The sequence below is a fragment of the Canis lupus genome, chromosome 22 (genome assembly GCF_048164855.1).
Source record: "Canis lupus baileyi chromosome 22, mCanLup2.hap1, whole genome shotgun sequence".
In the NCBI taxonomy this organism is placed as follows: Eukaryota; Metazoa; Chordata; class Mammalia; order Carnivora; family Canidae; genus Canis; species Canis lupus.
In genome coordinates this window covers 22,571,529-22,592,642 of record NC_132859.1, presented here as the reverse complement: position 1 = coordinate 22,592,642, position 21,114 = coordinate 22,571,529, and the positions used below count along the sequence as shown (strand labels likewise).

The following is a 21,114-nucleotide window of genomic DNA, read 5'->3' as shown; positions in this document are numbered from 1 at the left end:
GATATCCAGGTGACTGCTATTAATATTTAGAATTTCAGGTATCATTTGACGTATTCATTCATTCATCGAGCAGAAACAGCTCCCGAAAACAGATGCAGCCCTTTGTGCCGGCCTCGCACCGGCGCGGCTCGGTAGCAACCGAACCCCCAGGGACATCGGAGCGGGTGCTGCCGAGGGCAACTTGGTGATTGGCTGCCCAGGCCACGTGACCGGCGCCGGGCCTGTCCTGTTCCGCGATTGGCTCTCGCGGACTCTGACGGACAGGGCCGGGGCGGGGCAGAGCCCGGGCTGTGAGGCGCGCGCGGGGGCGCGAAGGCACGAGAGCGCGAGTGCGCGTGCGCGAGCGGCGGGGCTTTCTCCGGAGCCGTCGGAGGGAGCCGGAGCGCTTCTCCTGAGGTAAGCGCGGCGGCGGGGCTTCCCCCGGCCCCTGCCGCCGCCAGCGCTGACTAGCTGGGTGGGCAGGGCCGGGCGGGATTGAAGGGTGAAGTCTGGGGGCCGCCCCGGGAGCTCTGCCTCGGGTAGAATGCGGACTCGGGCTCAGCCACCCCCGTGGGGTGCCTCGGTTTCCCTTTTCCTGCCCTCTCCATGCGCCTTCCTCTCCTCACCACGGTGACGAGCCCGCCCGCGGGGAGTTGCCCCCCTGGCAGCCTCGTCTCTGCCTTTGTTTCCCGCCTGGAGGGATGCTGGTCGGGCCCCCTCCCCAGGTAAAGGGTGAGCGTGGTGGGGCGGGGGCATCAGCGGACTCCGGACCTGGGCTTGGGGCCCGGGAGGAGATGGCTTCAATGCGGTGGGACCTGTCACATGTGAGGAGGAAGGGGAAAAAAAAAAAAAAAAAATGTGTCACTTCAGCCGAGCCGCGGGACTCGAACTAATCCGGCGGCGAGCGACGCCGAATTCCTAGCGCAGCTGTGCGGGCGGGCGTGGGGGGGAGGGGGCACGACCCGTGGACCGAGCCCAAGTGTTGCCCGTAGAAGGCTTCTCCGGACCTGTACGCCGGCTCTCCCCCCAGAGTGGCCCCGAACCTGACTGAACGCTTTCAGCCTGCCTGCCAAGGGAATCCAGATTTTCGTTAAGAGGTGAAAAAAAAAAAATTTTTTTTTTTTTCTTTTTTTAAAGCAGTTGGGCACTGGTCTGAATGAGGAGGAGCAGGTCTAATTGAGAGGCTACAATAAGGAATTACAGATACAGAGAAACTGATGACTGGTAAATTGTGAGGAGGGAAATGCCTGCAGTGAACTGCAGACCAGACCATCTCACTGAGATTCTCCTCAAGAAGATAGGGGCTGGAGGGGCGTCCGGGGAGGGGGAGCGAGGGGAGCGGGGAGCGATCTCTGTAGACCGAGGTCTTTCTGGGCTGCTGAAGAGAGTAATTATTTTGAGCCTGTTAATGGCCTGTAGGGAGAAGGGAAGGCTTGGTGTAAATTACACCTATTCAGACCTCCTTAATTCTTTGAAAAGTGCTTGTTGAAAGACCACTTGGATTCCAAAAACGATTTGTGTGTTGGGGATGGAAGGATGTCTTCGTTCAGTCATACTTTAAAAAGGGAGGTGGTGTGCAAGGCATCTGCTCTCCTCCTCTATTTCCCCAGACCTGTAATAGCACGGGCATACCGTATATCTTATAATGAAATGTTAAAAAGTCTTTTCAGCTTTCCACTTATTTGTTGGGTGTATCTGGTAGTCTACTTGGTAAGAAATGATTCTTCGGTCGTTAGGAACATTTTTACCCGATATCAGAGTTTCAGCGTGATCTATTTGGAACTTATTCTGGTGTGAGATGGAGAAGAATCGCTCTCCCTGATTCCTTAGAGACTCCTTCAAAGCCCTTTTATTACTCTTACCTGCCCACATGCAAAGTTTTGTTTCTTTAGGAAACTCTGATTTTTCAAACACCCAAGACACACCTCATGCCTGTGAGATGCCCACACTCACTAAGAAATCCGTTTACTTGGCAAGTTGAAACGAAGTGAAGAAGGAACACTTAAATTTATTAGGGGAATCGGGACATTTATCAGCTATAGCAAATCAACTTTTTGATGGTTTTCTGAGATAATGAGAGTAAAGTTGCTGCAAAGCTTTTTGGGAATGTAACAAATGACCCTAGTAAAGTGACTATAGATTGTCACCCCATAGATTGGAATATAAGGTAAATTAGTGAGAATGATTCAATTTATTGATTTTTTTTTTTTTAAGATGGCATGGGGGGAGAAGGAATTCTGAAGGTGGAGTAGGTGGTATACTGAGAAGATATGCCTTTATATTTAGAAAAATGTCATTTTTATATGAATTCTGTAAAGGTCATAGTATGTTTACGTTTAGTGTTTGGAAGAGAGCGGTTTATACAAGGGAAAAGAGAAAGACTGGCTGGCTTAGTTCATTTTGAGGGAAGCAGTGTATCTCAGTGACCTGTAAGATAAGGTTTTATTTTCTGATTCAATGAAAGCCCACTAGTGTTGCTTTCGAAGCAACAACAAAATAATTTCCTTTCTGTCATTTATGTCCCCTGGGTCAGGAACAGGGAGGGTGGAGAGCAAATGAGAGAGATTAGAGCCCGACCTGCATACTTAAGCAATAGTGTCCTTTGAGCAGGATCTGTGTCACATTGTGTAAATATAAGAGCCTTCACGTTGAGATGAGTCTGAGCACCTTTGCTAAGACGCATGCTGTAAGATAAAGCGGGATAACATTGCCACAGGTGGGAGCATGGGTGAGATCATCTGATACAGAAGCACTGGGGGAAGAGGAGAGCCTGGAAATGTTTAATGCAGTGAGGTTCTATTGCTTGCCTTTGGAGTCTTAAGGAGACACTTCCAGGCAGAGCTCATTATTGGCTCGACTGGCTGGGCTTTATGTGGCTTCCACAGGCGCTGCCCTTCACGATGGAGACTGCTGCCGAGATTCTGTTTCTCAGGTTGTAAGCATCAGTTATGTTTCTTACATGTTCTAGAAAAGAAAGGCTCACAAAGACACAATCTAGGCTGCCATTCTTTCAGGTCCTTGGCTCATGTCGCCCATAGGCTTCCAGAAATAAATTGTGCCCTCCCTACCGGTAGATGGCACTGCTGTCTCTAGAATTCCTGGAGGAGATGAAACAGAGCTGGCAAACCAGTAATGTGTAGCTTTTAGATTTTGAAAGGCTATCTCAGAAAGAATCTTAAAAAAAAAAAAAAAAAAAAGAAAAAAGGAAATAAAAAGTTTTGAAGCCAGAACTCTTTATATTAGTTATGAATAATGTGTGTTGTGGGGAATGAGGAATGGGTACAGTAACGTTGCTGGTTGTGTATAGGGGAAAAGGCAGAGGGTAAACTGACAAGCATTTTATCATAGGCTTTAAAAGCTCTTGGCATACATGTTGGTTAATTGAACATGAGGTTGAAATCCTGATTCAGTCAAAATTCACAATTTCATGGTTTTCTTTGCACATAAAACTAGTCTATATATGGACAGGACTATGGAAATATACATGTGACTTTTAAACCTGATCAATATTCAGTAATTACATGCTCTGAAGGTAGTGGTCAGAGTATTAGTAACAACAGTGCTAGTTGTTACTTTACTGTGGGGCTGTCCAGGTAGGTCAAAGTTATTCTGAATCAATTTCTTCTAAAACTTGGAAATTCCTAACAAGTATTTTAAGCTTTTCTTAGCTAATGCTGTCCTTTCAAGATTGTTATTTTTCAAATCTTGAATTTTGGTTTCATTAAGATTGTTAGCCAGAATTCATTTATCTATTCTCCTCTTACGAAAGAGCTATTCTTTCTTTGTTAGTGTTTTTTGAGATGGGTTTTGTAGCCATGATATTTGAAAGAGGTGAGTACTTTTGTCAGTGAAGTTACAATCTATATGAGAACCTCCGTTTTGACCCTGCCTGAGCTACAGGATGCTGCCTCTGGGTGTCATTACCCCAGTCATCTGCTTCCTCGTGCAGTTCCCTCCCTATGGCTCAGCTTATTTGAGATTTATTTCTGTCTCCAAAAGAACTGATGAGCTGGTTTTTACTACCAATGCCGAATCCTAAAATCCTCTGGTGCTAGATGGCAGTAGTTACAACAGTCCATTAACATTGCCTCATTATGTTACCGCAAATAAATCTCTGCCTTTCTGAACCTCCGTTTTCTCACCTGATCACTGGGATTGCTGGGGTGGTGCATGTCTTAAAATCTCTTCCAAGTCTTATTCTGTGGCAGGGTGACTCGTAAGGTATTTCTGAAGCCTCTGAAAAATTCTCATATAGAAGGTAATTTCATACTGTGAGCCTAGGGCAAAAAGAAATCTCACTAATATTTCTTCCCAGAAAAATGACTGTGTATTGTCTTAGAATCCTAATAATTCACAGTTGGAAGAAACCCTAAAGGTGGTTTAACTCAGCTTTCTCATTTTATAGGCAGAGTATCAACTCAGAACTGAGTGATTGACCAAGCTAACAGAAGTAGTCAGTGGTACAGAACTGGTCAGAGAACTAGGACCAAAGCTCAAACTCATCTCCATCTTTCCTTTTCCAAAGCTGCCTTTCTCCAGTTGCCATCAGGACTCAGAATATGCTGTGTCTACAGGGCCAGAGCCAAGAAAAGTCTCAGAGTAATTCCTTAATGTGGCATTTTAAAGCCACAGCATGAATAATGTTGAGTTTGGGTAGAAATTCAAGGTCAGGCTTTTCTTTGCAGCTCATTCTTCACTGACTGATCCTGCATGGGATTCTTTATGTGCATCTTTGTGTTTTTAAAACTCTTTGCATACTGTTTCCTAGAAGAGTCATTTACCAATCAGATATTCTTATATTACGTTCATGGAACCTGAGTGCTATGCGGAAAGAAATATGTCCATATAATAGGCTTCTTTTGTAATCCTATAACATTTAACATATTATTCTGAGAAGGAGTTTCTTAGGCTTTAACAACTGCCAAAGCTGGGTAAGGGGCAAGGAGAGTAGAATCTATGGCACAAAAATAGGGTAGAAATTCTAGAATCTAGGGTAGGTCGTGGAAAATTGCCGGGATGGGAAAATTTTTGAGGAGCTAAAGACACGATAGTGGATGAAAGTTGGGGGTAGAGTATAGAAGTAAACCTATGGAAGTTCTTAGAACCTTTTACCTTTATTAAAATGTTTAAAGTGGCTCACAAAATGAAGATGCTAATAGTATTTTATTCATTTTAAATTAATAATGAATGTGCAAGTATTGATTTCCATTTATCATTGCTTGCCCAGTAAGTACTCCCTTGTGATTTCATCAAAACACTTTCATATTCATGTTGCTTCATTGAAGATGACATGAATTGTAAGAACCTCCTTTCTCACCCAGTCTGATTTGATTTCCAGATAGTCAGTGCTTTTCTGACTTACGACTTGGGGGTTGACTCCTCTATTTTTCACTTCTCAGGTCCTTCACTGCACTGTTTGTTACTATAAGCTCCTAGGACTTGCTATGATCTCAGAGATGCAAAAATAGCATACATATCAGGGATAAAAAAATCTTAAGGTTCCTTTCTTTGTCCTCAAGATTTGCCATAGAAACTGCTGCATGTTGGCTAATAATTTTATTTCTCTTTACTATTTGCAACCCCAAATTCTTTTTCTAATTGTCCTCCAAATAGTAGTGACTCAGAGTTTTTATAAATTCAAAGTATTTTTGTTTTTGCTAGAGCATATACAGAAGTTAATTTGTGTTCAAGTCCTATTTTGGACATGTGAAACGTAACTTTGGTGATGATCACTACATTATAAAGAATATCTGCTTGAAAATTTCCTAATGTCTTTTCTGTGTCACGTTGCCTACACTTAGTACCATGGTGACCCAAGCTGGTGAATGCTACCTTCTGGTACCTTTTTGGGTATGGGCCAGAGTAGTATCTGTTCTTGTTTTAGCAGAAGAAAATTACCCTTTTTCAGAAGGCTATCAATTGAGTTTATGTAATAGAAAAAAAGTCAAAATTTCTACATTCTATTCCCAGTACACTGCTAATTAATTGTGAGATTTTGGGGGGGGGGGCACATTATTGACATCTATGAATTTATTTCCTTGTCTGGAAAATAAGAGGGGATAGTGATCACTTAAATTCTTTCCATGTCTAAAATTGTGTGATTCTATGAAATTTTATATGGTACCACTAAGCATTTCCTAAAAGTGCTGGCTACTTAGGAATTACAATCAAAGTTGGTGCCAAGGTAATTCTTTATATCTGCAAATTACTTTCTGGTTTACAAAAATATTCTCTGTCTCCTTTTCACTTAATGTGTGGTCAGAGAACAACAGCATTGGTATCACCTGGTAGCCTATGAGAAATGCAGATTCTCAGGCTTCACTTAGGACCTACTGAATTGGAATGCATTTCAAGATGCCTAGTTGCTATATGTGCACATTAAAGTCTGAGAAGTGCTGCTTTGTCTCATTTGAAGTCTCACATTGATTCTGTGAGCAAAGAGGTATTCTACAGATAAAGAATCAGGGAACTAAGACTCAGTTGTTAAGTAAGTCAAGGTTATTGTGCTCACCTCTTACCCAGAATGCTGTACCAAACAGTGTTATCTATAGTGTTGTCGTCTTGGTTGGGCTGGAGCCAACTTATCTGATAAATAGTAACCACTAGCAACCCAGCAGCCCATGGCCTTAGGTGTGGCTGTATTACTGATTCTGGCCACCAGAATGTGAATGGAAGTGCAAGAGTGTCACATTCATTTCCAGGAAAAAAAACACAGAAACTGCCCATGTGAGCTTCCATGATGTTTTCCACTCCTGGCTGGCTGGAATGGAGAAGATTCCCAAGGCAAGCTTGGAAATCAGGTTGTGTTTTTTTGTTTGTTTTTTGTTTTTGTTTTTGTTTTTTTTTGCTTGTTTGTTTTTAAATCAAGTTTTGAAAAAGATGGCAGAACATTTGTTAGCTGGGTGCCTGGATCACTGTGTCAGTGAGAACCACTCCACTGACTGACCTGTTTGTCTGTTCAGTATGTATATAGGAACCAGAAATAAACTTTTTTTGGGCTTGAGTCGTTCTATGTATTTGAGTCTATGTGTTAAGCACTCACAAATTCACCTGAGCGGTGGCTCTGGATTTGAAGTTGTGGATCTTCTGGCCTAATGCATTCATTTATTTTTTGTCTTTGGCAGTTGGTGATCAGTCAGTGGTGGTCCAACATGCAGAAGTGAGTGAGTGGTGAAAAGCAGCAGAGCTGATGGGTCATGAGGATGTAAGTGCGTTTGAAGGCTCTCACACCCTTTACTCCAGGGTAAGTCAAAGGCATTCTCTGCCATTGTTTTTCTGGTTTTACTAAGTCTTAGAGGCTTTTGTCTCACTAGCCTCTTTGAGTCAGTGCAATGAAATGCTGTGTCTTTAAAAGTTTCCCAGAAGCACTTATCGATTCAACTTGTAGACACCATACAAATCAACAATTATGAAGAGAAAATTCATCAAGGTGATGGGATAGAAACTGTGCATGGAAGTATCTCAGCAGAGGAATTTTCAGTGAGTTTGTACAGAATGCGATTTACATGGGAGGAGCTGGTTGACCTTCCTGACATACATAGTAGGGAAGGGAATCAGGCCTGATTGCCTTTTTTGTGTAGCGGTATCCTAGTGTTACCTCTGCTGGCATATATTCCCCTCTCCCAGCATCTTCCTCCTCCATGGCTTACTTTGCTTGACTCTTCCTTCATTAATCATTAATTTTTTTTTTTTCCAGGAAGGAAACAACTTACTAGAGAATTAATGATTCCCACTTTGGATAATAGCACTAGCAGACATGTGTTTCTGTCTGTTTCATTTTATTTTAGCCAGTTTCATGGGAAGCTACATGTCCATTCACGTCTCTCTATTTGCAGTCCCTAGTATAATGGATGTGGGTATTGGGAGCATTATAATCAAAGTTGGTTTTGGATTTTTATTTGTGCTGATGATTTTTGAGACCAGAGGGAGAAATTTACTATTTGGGATTCCTTCCCACAGTACAAGTGGAGGTCCAGGAAGGATGGGTTGAAAGGACATCATAACCTTTCTGAGATTCCTGGCTTTAAGAGCTTAAACTAAAAGCAGACTCCTTGAAGAGAAAATTATAATTAATACAGATCTAAGCAGAGCTGAGGGATGGTTAGGAAACAGACAGGTTTAAAAAAAAGGTACTTACCTGAAAAAGTGTATGGAGGATTGTTTTAAGCATCTCCGTTCAATACTGTAGAGCCCTTGGCAGATAATATCCCATTACTCAGACTCATACAGAGGGTACCCAAGAAAGGCTGATATCCTTCAGTGGCTCACATGGCTTGGTAATGAGTACAATTTACTGAACAGAATAGACAATTAAGGGCTGTAGATCTCTGGAGATTCCCATAAGCATACATCATTACTGCTCTGGAGTGATGCACATGCTTAGAGATAAGCAAAGCAGAGAAAAGGCAGCTGCAAAGCTCGTCAACACCCGAAGAGTCCAGGTGAGCAGCCAGATACAGACCACAGCTCAGGGCCTGGAGGTTGCTATTGCAAAAACCCAGTCTTTGCTAGGTTTTCTCATTAAAGGAAAGAAACCAGCTTTTACTAGCTGTCTTCACTTTCCTCTATGGCTCCCATGTATCTTGTATTTTTTTTTTTAAAGATTTATTTATTTATTTACGAGAGAGAGAGAGGCAGAGACACAGGAGGAGGGAGAAGCAGGCTCCATGCCGGGAGCCCGATGTGGGACTTGATCCCGGGACTCCAGGATCGCGCCCTGGGCCAAAGGCAGGTGCTAAACCGCTGAGCCACCCAGGGATCCCCCTGTATCTTGTATTTTTAAAGTAACTAAAAAGTACAGAATGCCAGAAATGGCACTTGACGGCAAGTTTCGGTGTAAATACTGTACAAGGATCAAATTGTAGAGGGAACCATTCTTTATTCATTAGGGGGCCAAAGAAAGTAATGCTAGAATTGCCAGAGGAGCTGAGTACTGTTGACATTCTGAGCCAGGCACTTCTTCATGGTGGGAGCTGTCCTGTGCATTGTAGCATGTTTGGTAGGGTCCTTGGCTTCTACCCATTAGATTCCAGTAGCACTCCCCACAGTCAAAAAACGATTTCAGACAAAGCCAAATGTGCCCTGGGAGTAGGAAATTGCCTGGTTGAGAACCATTGCTGAAGTAATACTGCTGAAGGGATTGAATCTTGGTCTGAGTTTTTCTGGGACTGCATTTTAACCATTTAGCCTAACTTTGATAGTTTCCCTACCTGCAAAAGAAACACCGGATTAATAACTCAGCCCCTAAGGAAGTGATGTACATAGTACTGTATGACTACATGGGGGCTCTATAATGTGAAGAAACACTGTTTCCCCAAATTTCCAGGACCCAAGGATCACTCTTGTAAAAGTATTAACTGAGAAATATTGGAAGTTTGAAGAAGGGCAAAGCATTAGTGGCGGGGGAAATAATGAACAGTACTGATTCTGATTTTATTTGAAAGCTTCATGCCCTTATTCATTGTAGCAATATATTCTGAATGAGGGCTTTCATTTGGAAAGTTAAGAAAGGGGGGAGTGAAGGGGGCAGAAAGAAGGTTGAGAAGAAAAGTCAAGGAAATTGTTTTATAAATTTTTTTTTTTAATTTAAGTATAGTTGACACAAAATGTTGTGTTAGTTTCAGGTGTACAACATATTGATTCAGCTTCTTTATATGTTCTGCTATGCTCACCACAAATGTAGCTACCATCTGTCACCATACAATGCTATTATTATAGCATTGACTATATTCCCTATGCTGTGTATTTTATTCCCACGACTTACTCCTTCTATAACTGGAAGCCTGTATCTCCCTCTCCCCTTCACCTATTTAAGCCCATCCTCCTCTATCCTTCCCCTCTGGCAGTTTTTTCTCTGTATTTACAGGTCTGATTCTACTTTGTCTATTCATTTGTTTTGTTTTTTAGATTCCCACATAAGTGAAATCATAGAGTATTTGTTGTTCTCAGTCTGATGTATTTTGCTTATTAACATAATACCTACTAGGTTGTCATATTGTCATGAATGGCAAGATTTTTTTCTTATGGCTGTGATATTCCATTTTGTGTGTGTGTGCATATGTGTACGTATACCACATCTAAGGAATTATTCTTGATGGGGTGGTCTCTTAATGTTAAAATTACTCATGTAGGAATCCCTGGGTGGCTCAGCAATTGAGTGTCTGCCTTTGGCTCAGGGTATGATACTAGAGTTCCCGGATCAAGTCACACATCGGACTGTTTGCATGGAGCCTGCTTCTCCAGCTCTGCCTGTGTCTCTGCCTGTCTCTCTCTGTCTCTGTCTCTCATGAATAAATAAATAAAATCTTTAAAAAAAAAGACTCGTGTATAAGTAGACCAAAGAACATAAAGGAGTTAACCCTAAAAGGAAATACAAATCAAAACCATAATGAGATATTACCTCACACCTGCCAGAATGTCTAAAATGAACAACTCAGGAAACAGCAGATGTTGATGAGGATGCAGAGAAAGGGGACCACTTTGCACTATTAGTGGGAATGCAAACTGGTGCAGCCACTGTAGAAGACAGTATGGAGGTTCCTCAAAAAGTTAAAAATACAACTACCCTATGACCTAGCAATTGTACTACTAGGTATTTATCCAAAGGGTACAAAAATGCTAATTTGAAGGGGCATATGCACCCCAATGTTTATAGCAGCATTATCAACAACAGTCAAATTAGGGAAAGAGCCCAAATGTCCAGTGACTGATGAATGGATGATGAAGATGTATGTATACACCCACACCATGGAGTATTACTCTGCCATCAAAAAGTATTGCCATTTGCAACAACATGGATGGAACTAGAGTATATTATGCTAAGCAAAACAAGAGAAAGACAAATACCCTATGATTTCACTCGTGAATTTTAAAACAGATGAACATAGGGAAGGGAAGGAAAAATAAGATTAAAAACGGAGGCAAAACGTAAAAAACTCTTTAACTATAGAGCATAAACTGAGGGTTGCTGGAGGGGAGGTGAGTGGGAGAATGGGATAAATGGTTGATGGACAATAAGGAGGATGATGAGCCCTGGGTGTTAGATGTAAGTGATGAATCATTATATTTTATTTCTTAAACCAGTACTGCACCATATGTTAACTAACTTGAATTTAAATTTTTTAAAAAAGTAACCCTGAAAAGAAATATACCCTCCCAAATGACTGCTGATCCTAAAAACAGATTTTGTGGGGAATACAATAAAGACCACAGAATGTTTGGAGAAATGTTTTTATTCTAGAACCTTTTTATTTCTGTTTCTCTTCGAGAATATGGGAAGGGTTTATCTTTAAACATATGCCTTTTGAGTGATAAAAGGTTTTAATATAACATGTGTTCTTTTGCTACTCTTTTAGAACTCAGTGTTGGAATGGTGAAAGAGATGGTAACCCTCACCTAGACCTGAAGCAATTACATTATTTTAATAGAAAGCCTCATTTTGACTCTGAGACAAGGCCAATGCAGAAATTAGATGTGAACTGTTCTGGCAGGTTTGATTCAGCCTTGCTGTATTTCTGGTCCCCACAATTGTTAGAGATGCCCACAAAATTTACAGTAAGACTTCCAGGTGATTCTGATGGATGCTATAATTTGAAAAGCACTGCTCTTGTGGTTTGTGATGGCAGGGAGGACGCTGAGAAAGTATTTTTCCAGGTGGTCAGAAGAGTGTAAGATTTTTTTTTTTTTTTTGCATGTGATAACCTCTTAGATCATTCCCACGTCATAGTCTAAGCCTTTTCCTACCTTGTTCAATATAGTATCCACTAGCCTCAGGTATCTATTTTTATTAATATTAAATTAAAAATCAGTCCTTCATTTGTACTAACCACATTTCAAGTGCTCCATAGCCTCTTGTAGTTAGTGGATACCATATTGGACAGTGCAGACACAGAACATGTTCATAGTCCCAGGAATTTCTACTGGTCTTTAGTCAGTAAGGACCCTATTTGTTGGAAACTCTTATTTTTAGTGATAGTATGCTCTTGTTATCTCAAGACCTTGCCTCATTTAAAACTGAATTGCATATTGGACTTTGCCCTTTAATCCAAGGTTTCTGAGCTGTCTCTTTTCATTTGGTCTCTCCACAGCCTGACCCTCAGTGGTAAAGCTTGTTTGTGCAGGATGTCTCTTTTGATTCTGCCTACAGCTTAACAAAGAGTCTGGGAGAGGTGGCAAGAAAATTTTCACCTTTCCTTCTGCCTAGCCCTGGCTTGGCTCAAGAAAGTGTTTTGTAAGATGGTAGTAATTCATAAGCTTAACCTCTAAGGAGTTATGCTCTGAAAAATTAGTTTTTATTTTTTTATTTTTTATTTTTATTTTTATTTTTTTTTAATTTTTATTTATTTATGATAGTCACACAGAGAGAGAGAGAGAGAGAGGCAGAGACATAGGCAGAGGGAGAAGCAGGCTCCATGCACCGGGAGCCCGACGTGGGATTCGATCCCGGGTCTCCAGGATTGCGCCCTGGGCCAAAGGCAGGCGCCAACCTGCTGCGCCACCCAGGGATCCCCTTTTTTTTATTTTTATTTTTTTATATTTTTAAATTTAAAAAAAATTAGTTTCTAAAGCAAATTTTTCAACAGACATTATAGCACAAATTTAGTAATAAAGCCCTTTAGTAATGTGGAATAATTTTCAGTGATATTATCTATTACCAATATTAGTTGCTCAGAAACTATCATAATTAGGACAAATGAAAAGATGTGAAAATAAAGACAGTTTTTAAAAAGATGTAATTTAAATCTAACTGAGCCCAAGATTGTTTTGTGTGGTAGAGAATGTGAGAGTAGGGAGTCTGTGTGTCATGGGCGTTGTTGGAAGTGAGGCAAAGGGGTCTGCAGGGGCTGAGATTGATCCTTAGCCTTTACTTGACTGCTTCACTTCTGATAGAATGCATTGCTTGTTCTCTTATTGCCATCCGGTCTTCAGTGTGCCTTCCTTTCCTGCTTTTGTCAGCCCCAAATGTTGCGCTTCTCAAGGGAAGTGCTATTAGCATTTTGATAGAATGATTCATTGTTGTATAGAACTTTTCTGTCCATTTATGTGCATCATACAGTGTTTAGTATCCAGGTCACTAAATACTCATATTTAACCAAGTCATTGAATCAACCAACATATCCCTCCACTCTACCCCCATTTCCAAATATCTATGATTGAAAATAACTGGCTGCTAGTGAGATGAGTGGTATCTTTTTGAGGAGGGAGGAGTAATTAGTTGGGGAAGGTACAAGAGTTTAGTGGGGGCTGGCTCGCTAATTTTTTGTAAAACCTGACCTTTTCCCAGTGCTGGAATAGCTTTGGTAGCCAATTTTATTCTATAGGGATTGGAAGAGTCAGGTTTTGCCAATGTAAAAATTGACCCCTGAGCCTTGGAATCAACTCAGAAGTCACACAGGGGAATCTGTCAGTGCCACAGAAGATGGAGAGACTACTGAAGCTCTTTAGGATGCCAGGTTTTCATTCTCAACTCACTATAAATCTTCTACTTGAAAATAAATTGTGGTCTACATGTGGCAGCAGAAAAAAATACAAGGGCAATTAAAAGGCAATCCAAGGGAGACAGGTTTTGTTAGCCATTTTCTTTCTTTCACTGATTGCAAATATTGCAAAGTAGCCTCTAAATTTGTGAGGTTATATGTAGACTATCAGACAGGAGATATAAGAATGTATTATAAAGAGAAAAAGGATGCATGGGAAAATAAAACAATGTTAGACATGTACCAAGTTGGGAAGAATTCCAGGGGCCTTTAAGAATGAGAAGGGGGTATAGTCTGGTCAGAACTCAGAGAGGACCTAATTCAGGACTAGGAAGATTGTTCCCGATCTGTTGCAGCTCCAGGATGTGCCTGTACTACCAGTGGTTGGTCAATCTATATTCTTTTTGACCATTAACAGGTCACATTATTTCCATTTTGGCTTCTTTCCTCATGTACTCCTGTTGCTGCTTTTCCTTTTTGTCCCCACAACCTATCTAGTGGTCTGTGTACAGATCAGGAAGAAAAGGAATAGGATAGTTTTGTAGAAACTATCATCCCTACTAGTCAAAGCTATTTTACCAGAAATCTTAGAGGGTACTCATGCCCTCTCTTGGTCCAAACAGGTGTGGTCTGGGTTGCTTGCCTCAGTAATGATTATGGTTCTGGTAGTTTCTCTAGAAAGGAGCAGTGGTGGGGTATAGATTGAAACAACATGAGCTCTCTAGCATTTGGACCCTGAATTTTTAAATCAGTATAAATAGTATTTGAATCAGTATAAATAGTATTTGAGGGTTATGTGTATAATAAAGAATTGGAAGATTATTTGAGAAGCCTACATGTTCAGTAGCAATTGTGAAAAAAGTCTGAATCCATTTTTTGAGGAGGATTGGCTGCATCCCAATAGGGAAATTGCTGGGCTAGATTGGAAAATGAAGAGTTATATTTTCCATATGGATATCTTATTTTTTGCATTTGTCAAACGCACAGGAATAATAGCTAGGTGCCTGTCTAAGTGTTGAAAGACGTTTTGACATCTTTGACAAATGTTGTTCAACAGCTGGGTTTGTAAGATTCCAGTTCTACAAAGGAAAATAACTTGGCTTATGACTCTAAAAATAAATTCCATATAGATGTTGTCATTTTGGGGATTACTGTGCCTTACAAAGTAGACTTAATGTTTTGTGTTACAGTTTTATTTTATGCGTTTACCCCTGATCTTGGGGAGTTAATTTCATTTGAACCAATGATCGTGACTTTACAAGGTAATGGATTCTCATATCGCAGAAGGCTCTGTCCTTACTGATAATTCTGTGACAGGGTAATAATGAAGGGCCAGGCTCCATGGATCCCTACAGCTGTGAGTGGTGTGATCTCTGGCAGCGCAAACAGACCATTGGTTCATGGAATTCATTTAAGGCTCCCATGCTAGCTAGAAGCACAGTGGTGCCACATATGGACAATCAGTATTTCCTTAGAGACAACTTTTGTTGAAAGCGGCAGAAGGGGAGTTCAGCAGGGCTTCTGCAACTGCTGATTGAGGAAAGAATATAGTCTATTATTAAAGGGTGATCGGGATCAGGTTTCTCACCCAGCTGCTGACTACTGAGATAAAAAGACTAAAGATGAATCATTTGCTGCAATTTCTCCTCTTCTAACTCTGTGAAGATCCTTTCCATCCTCTCTATTGAATTTTTTTTTTTAATAGAAAGGAGAAGGGAAAAAGAATTGTATCCAGTGAGGTTTAACATATACCCATATTTTTTTTCTAAACAGGAAGATTTATATTAGATAACCACGTTTTGCCAGATTAAAATATAATTTTAAGGGGGATCCCTGGGTGGCGCAGCGGTTTGGCGCCTGCCTTTGGCCCAGGGCGCGATCCTGGAGACCTGGGATCGAGTCCCACATCAGGCTCCCGGTGCATGGAGCCTGCTTCTCCCTCTGCCTGTGTCTCTGCCTCTCTCTCTCTCTCTCTCTCTCTCTGACTATCATAAAAAAAAAAAAAAAAAAAAAAAAAAAAAAAAAAAAAAATTTAAAATATAATTTTAAAAGGTACTAATTTTATAGTATAAGCTAAAGTAACTCAAATTTGTGCATATGCGATTTTTTTTACAAAAATAAAACTAAATTCTGATAGAATCATGAATGAATTTGTAGCCCCTCCATAAAGATTCTATAGCAACAGTAAAGACATCTGGTGTAAAGAGGTTCTGAAAGATGGCTGAGAGCCAGGATCCCAAGTCCTGAGATTTTGTCCTACTACAGGGATAAGGAATCTGGGTGCAGATGCTTGAGGGCAGGGCAGAAACTTCTAGCCTGGGTGAACTTCCCTGTCCTTCCTGTGAGCCCCAGGAAGGGGTGTTTGATCCTTCTCTACCCTTTGCCTCCTGAGCGCATCAGTACATCTTGGCCTTCACCTTTCCAAGCAGTGTTGCTGTGACTGAAGTAGTGTCCTTAAATGTGACCCATTCTTTATCAGCCCCCTTAGGGGAGGCTTTGTGTGCAAGGAAGAAGGCAGGTAGGCATCTGTTTCTCTTAACTAACAAAAGCTGTCTCTTTTCTATTGGAAAGAAGACTTACTGGATCACTGAAATTTTTAATTATTGGCGTCAGTAAAGCCAACTTAGATTAGGTTTTTACTTGGAGAGACCAAAGTACAGTGCTTGATTTTAAGTTTTTCTTTCTGATGTTTCTCCAAATGCCTTTTCCTAATGCCTTGTTTAGATTAAGTTTCTTTTCTCCTCTTTCTTAGATTTTTCTTATTTCCGAAGTTCTGTGGTTCCCAGCTGGCTGCAGGACAAGGTGCTTCTTAACTAGGCATAAAGGCCATCCACAGTCTGACTCCAACTTTTTCTTTCTACTCTTTGTATGCATAAACTTCTCCTAAATTGGTCTTATCCCATTCTCTCCCCTCTGCATAGAATGCCCTTTTTTCTCTTCAGTGAGCATTTGGTTTCATAGTATTGATACACTCTTGGCCTAGTAGCTGGATCTGCATTTCCATCCAGTCTATATCAGCTTTTAGAAATGTGACTTGTGCCAAAATATTTGATTTCTGTCAGCCTCAATTATCTTTTAGGATAAGATTCATAATACCACTCTATATTATGATTGTGAGCATGGTACTTGGGGTGCTTTTCCACCTGCGCTCTCTTTTCTGCCTTTCTAGCACAGAGTTCTGCATGTAGGCTCATTGTATGCACTTGCTGATTAAGTTATCAGCAAGCCAAGCTGGTCTGCATCACAATTCTTGATTAGCCATACCTGCCATTTCCATGCCTTCTCTAACTAAATCTTTGATAAAGGCCGCAGTACTCCTAGCCCTGTCAGCAAGCACCTAAAGATAGATCTCCTTCCTCCCCTGGGATTGTAAAAAATGATGTTCATGGACCTTCATGATGTTCTAGCCTATCTGCCCACATCAGAAATTGACAGCAACTTTAAGGTCACTCTACATGACCTTGATAAGAGATTAATTTTCTTCACATTTGTTTCCACTCATATGTAGTGAGATTTATCATAGATCCCAGATGCTATGATTATAGCTGTCATTGTAAAGTAAAGTATACCTATTGAAAGCAAAGTTTTCTAAAGCCCAAACAACAGGCTTTTATTCCAAACATCATTTAATAAAATGCAACATGACATTAACAGGATTGTTTGGACAAACTGTTGGAGTTCATTTAAGCAGATTCTGCATTGTATTGATTCTCAATTATAACATGTTAGCATTAATAAGCCTGCCAGTGTTTTCAAATGATAGCAATGCTCTCCTGGCAGCCCTGCCCTTTGACTGGAGCTGCAAGCATATCAATGTTCCTTTTGTTCATTCTATTTAAATTATGATTTTCTACCTTTTGTTCAAATGGTTTAAGCCATATGTTAGGTGTGTAAATTGTGATTTCATAAAATCTAACTCCTCCTGCCTCTTTTTCTCTTCCATTTTCACCATTATTCTTACTGTTTCATGCACAAAATAAGGCTTAATTTTTTTTCTACTCAAGGTAAGAGTAATTTAAATGCTTTTATTGCTTTTCTAGTTTGATCTATTGTTTTTTTAAGTTATTAAAATGGGCTGTAATTTCATATAGATGTGAGTTGAATTAATTTTGTCCCTTTTTTGTACTCTTCAGTTTTTTGGTTAGAGACAGGAATGCAGCTGCTTGGATTCTTCTGCATTCTTTGGTTATTAGTGTATATTGCTAAAAAGGAATCTTACCAGTGGTTTTGTTTCTTTTTTCCTCAGACTTTTGAAGGAAATATATAAAAAGCCACAAAAATATTTGTGATATAGAAAGATGTATTACATTCTTCCCAGGTCCCTCTTATGAAGAAGGATTAAGACAAATATTTTTCCTCATAATCAGAAAGATTAGTGTAACTTCTTTGAAGACATATGGAGCCCCTTGACATTTTCACTCCATAGGTACTGATGGAGGGAGGACCCATATTTACATGTGTTTCAGAGGAGAAGGGAGGGTGAGTGGGAACACTATACTGTGTAACTGCTTTGCACTTAGTTGCTTGTTAATCCTTCTGAAAAGCAGGGAGACACCAGGGCCTCGGCCATGTGCTCTTCCTCACAGAAATATAGTTGGAGGAAGCAAGAAATACAACCCCTGAGCAAGTTGGATTTTTTTTAAACTATGGGCAGCAGGATAAGAAAAGCAAATGGAAGGAGAGATGTTTATAAGCTCAAATACATGGCTGCTTTGTTGATTTGTGTTAGGTCAGATATCCTACACTACCTTCAGTTTTAAATAAACCTCTCTGTTTCTTGCCCTGTGAGCTAATCAGAACTTTCTGCTGTTCCTGGAAGCTCTCCCCTCTTCCCTCAGAATTTAGGAAGAAGAGCTGATGGGATCAGGCTCTGTCTAGGAAGAATTGACAGTCCCTCTGAGGGTTTGCTCCTGTGGAAGGAAAAAGGGCTTGTGTCTTGTCTTGTATCTTGGAATCACTGCAGTCAGATATGTGCTTGCTGCTACATCTTGTCTGTTTGAGGTTCCCTTCCTCTTATTTGGCTGTAAGGCAGGCTGCTAAGTGTTGTGGCTATTCTCTTTTGCCTACCAGCCCTCTTTCCCAGGGTGGAAGAAATGGAGGAAGAATGCTCCTGAGGGGTCCAAAAACAAGAGAAGTGCCAAGACAAAGGTCCATTTCACAAATCTGCAAGTCTTTTTGTTTATCTAGATTTGGTATTTTTGGTTATTCTAGTTTAGACCATATTTTTGTGACTGGGAGATTTTGTTACTTACTTTAGTTTTCCCCTCAATTATTTGTCTCTGTAATTAGATAATAAGGCTTTTTAAGCAGGGGTCATGTCATCTATTTCTCTTTGCATTATTTATATTGCCTGCATTGTGGGAAGCACATAGCAGGAGGTTAAAATGGGGAGGTTTCAGTGCATTAATAGCTTCTTTATGTAGTCTGTGTTACTCATTCCCTTTACCTTTGCTTATGTACCATTCCTATATTTCTATTCAATAACCACTTGCAAAGCAGTCTGTAGTAGGACTGATTCAACCATACCTGATTTTTATCTGTTGAGCTAAATCTTAACTTTTCCTTTCTTGCAACCCTGCAATCTTAGGAACATGAACGAGCCCTACTTTTGATTTATCAGAATTCTTTTACTTTTCACTACCAGGAAATAGAAGAGGCCTAGGTTCTTTTCTTTCAGGTCTTATTACTTGGTCCATGTGGCTACAGAAGAGTCAGCACACACACCTCTGTGTGGTGCATTCTCATAATTGAAAGTCATCCCAACTCCTCTTGCTCAGATTACTTACTCTGTTACTGGTTCTCCATCTCTCTGGTAAAGTCATTATTTTTATTAAAGTTCTGTTCCTTTGTTCTAGTTGTTTTATGCATTTTTTTTCTAGCCAGACCCATTTCTTTGAAGGGCAGGGACAAGACCTAATTCCATGTATTCTTGGCCACGCTTTTTTTTCCCTGTAGACAAAGCATAAGACTCTATTCAAATTAGGTGATCCATAAATGTATTAACCTAATTAAACCCAAGCATTTATAAAATTCAAGAGGAAGAAATGCCCTTAATACATTAGCATCCAAGCACACCCTAAGGTCTTCTGGTTTACCACCTCATTTTTTATGGTCAGTTTATTGATTCAGTTTCTTCATCTCCCCTTCCCTCCCTACTGCACCAGGCACAGTGTAAGGAGCAGCAGATCTTAGTTGAATATAGGCATGGAGCTTACCATCAACTGGAGAGGATAGGCACTAAACAAATAAAAGTGTTAGAGCTTTAGACACTGAGAGCTACAGAAGCCCATGATGCAGAGCTGCCTTAGGGCCAAGGAAGCTTTTATTAGGATTCAGTGTTTAATCTGCGAATTTTTAACCCAGAACAAGGGAAATGTGTAGCTCATGTGTACCAGAGCTTGGCCTGTAACCTAGATTTCTACCCTCCTCCTGAATTTTGTGAGAATGCTATGGAGACATTCATTGTTAAAGTATCATCTTGAGTTTCATTGGGTTCCGTAGCTTAGCTATTACACGAATAGCTTACATTTTGATAGTGTATTTACTAATGATACTTGATAATGAGAAATTTGGAAATTATGAAGCCGTATACTATGTTTTATTTAGTCCCTTATCTTCTTCTGAAATAGTTATTGCCCCCCCCCCCCCCCCCGTTAGTTTCTCTTGACACTGTATGTAGTTTATGGCCTTCATGAGTTTTACATTTTTTTCAATTTCCCCTAACTCATTGGAGTTTTATTTTAAACTGTCCTACAGAGTGATAAAAATGAACGACTTAGGATTTATAGAAATTGTAAGTGGCCAGAACATAGTGATAAGCAAGTAAGAACTTTAATAAAAAATATAAAAATTCAGAATAAACTCAAGAGGGTTCTCTGAGATGAGCACAGAGGATAGAGAATGGTAAAGGAATTCCTTTTCATTTTTTCCTAACTCCTCAGACCTCTTCACATATGTAGGCCTGGCCAGAAATGCCAGTGGGCAAAAACCGAAGAGAACTTCTCTCTACATATTTACTCACAAATTATTCATGTAATGTACATGGGAAGAGGAATCAGACAGTGGGGATAGAGTCCTTGAATAGGAGCTATAAATAAGGGAACCTGCTTAACCTGTGGACGTAGTAGGTATTCTGCATCACACTTGTACAGATTGTTCTATGATTGAGAAATATTTTATTCTACATTAGTTTACAGAGAAGCATAATAGATACAGAAAATGTGATTTGAGCAAGATGGTACATCTACTTCATGAATTCTTGAACTGTGTGAAATTGTCTGCAAAATGTTTACAGTTGAGGGCATTTTTTTGTGGGTGATTCTGGTTTATCAGATGCTCAAAGGGGTTTCTTTTTTTTTTTTTTTTTTTTCCAAAGGGGTTTCTGATGATAGAAAGGTTAAGAATAATATCAGCAGAAAATACTGATAATTTTAAAAAGTTTGGATTGATGGAATCTTATATGTCATGAAAATCAAACTATTAAAAATTGCTAAGTTTTACAACAATTTAAAACTTACAATGAAAATCACTATAAACAAGATTCAAAGATATGAGTAATTGCAAAATAGGTAGAGCATGTTTATTGATATTCCTAACATGAAAGTAGAAATCAAACTGGCAGTGATTATGAAGTTGGACATAATGGTGTTGGTGAGTGTGG

At 40.2% G+C, this 21,114-nt stretch overlaps 1 protein-coding gene across 16 annotated transcripts in view; it reads left to right on the top strand.

Annotated features, from left to right (window-relative positions):
- The first annotated feature begins 265 nt into the window (after positions 1–265).
- The window catches only part of TMEM108 (transmembrane protein 108), a 349,072-nt gene continuing 328,223 nt past the window's right edge, over positions 266–21,114 (top strand). For 8 of the 16 annotated variants that reach the window (XM_072792726.1, XM_072792747.1, XM_072792712.1 and 5 more), the window contains exons 1-2: positions 266–396; positions 7,104–7,222. The gene's annotated coding sequence lies outside the window, so the exon portion shown is untranslated. Of the gene's footprint in view, positions 397–971; positions 1,077–6,680; positions 6,780–7,103; positions 7,223–21,114 lie in introns of all 16 variants that reach the window. The other 8 variants (XM_072792734.1, XM_072792716.1, XM_072792733.1 and 5 more) reach the window with 5 other exon arrangements.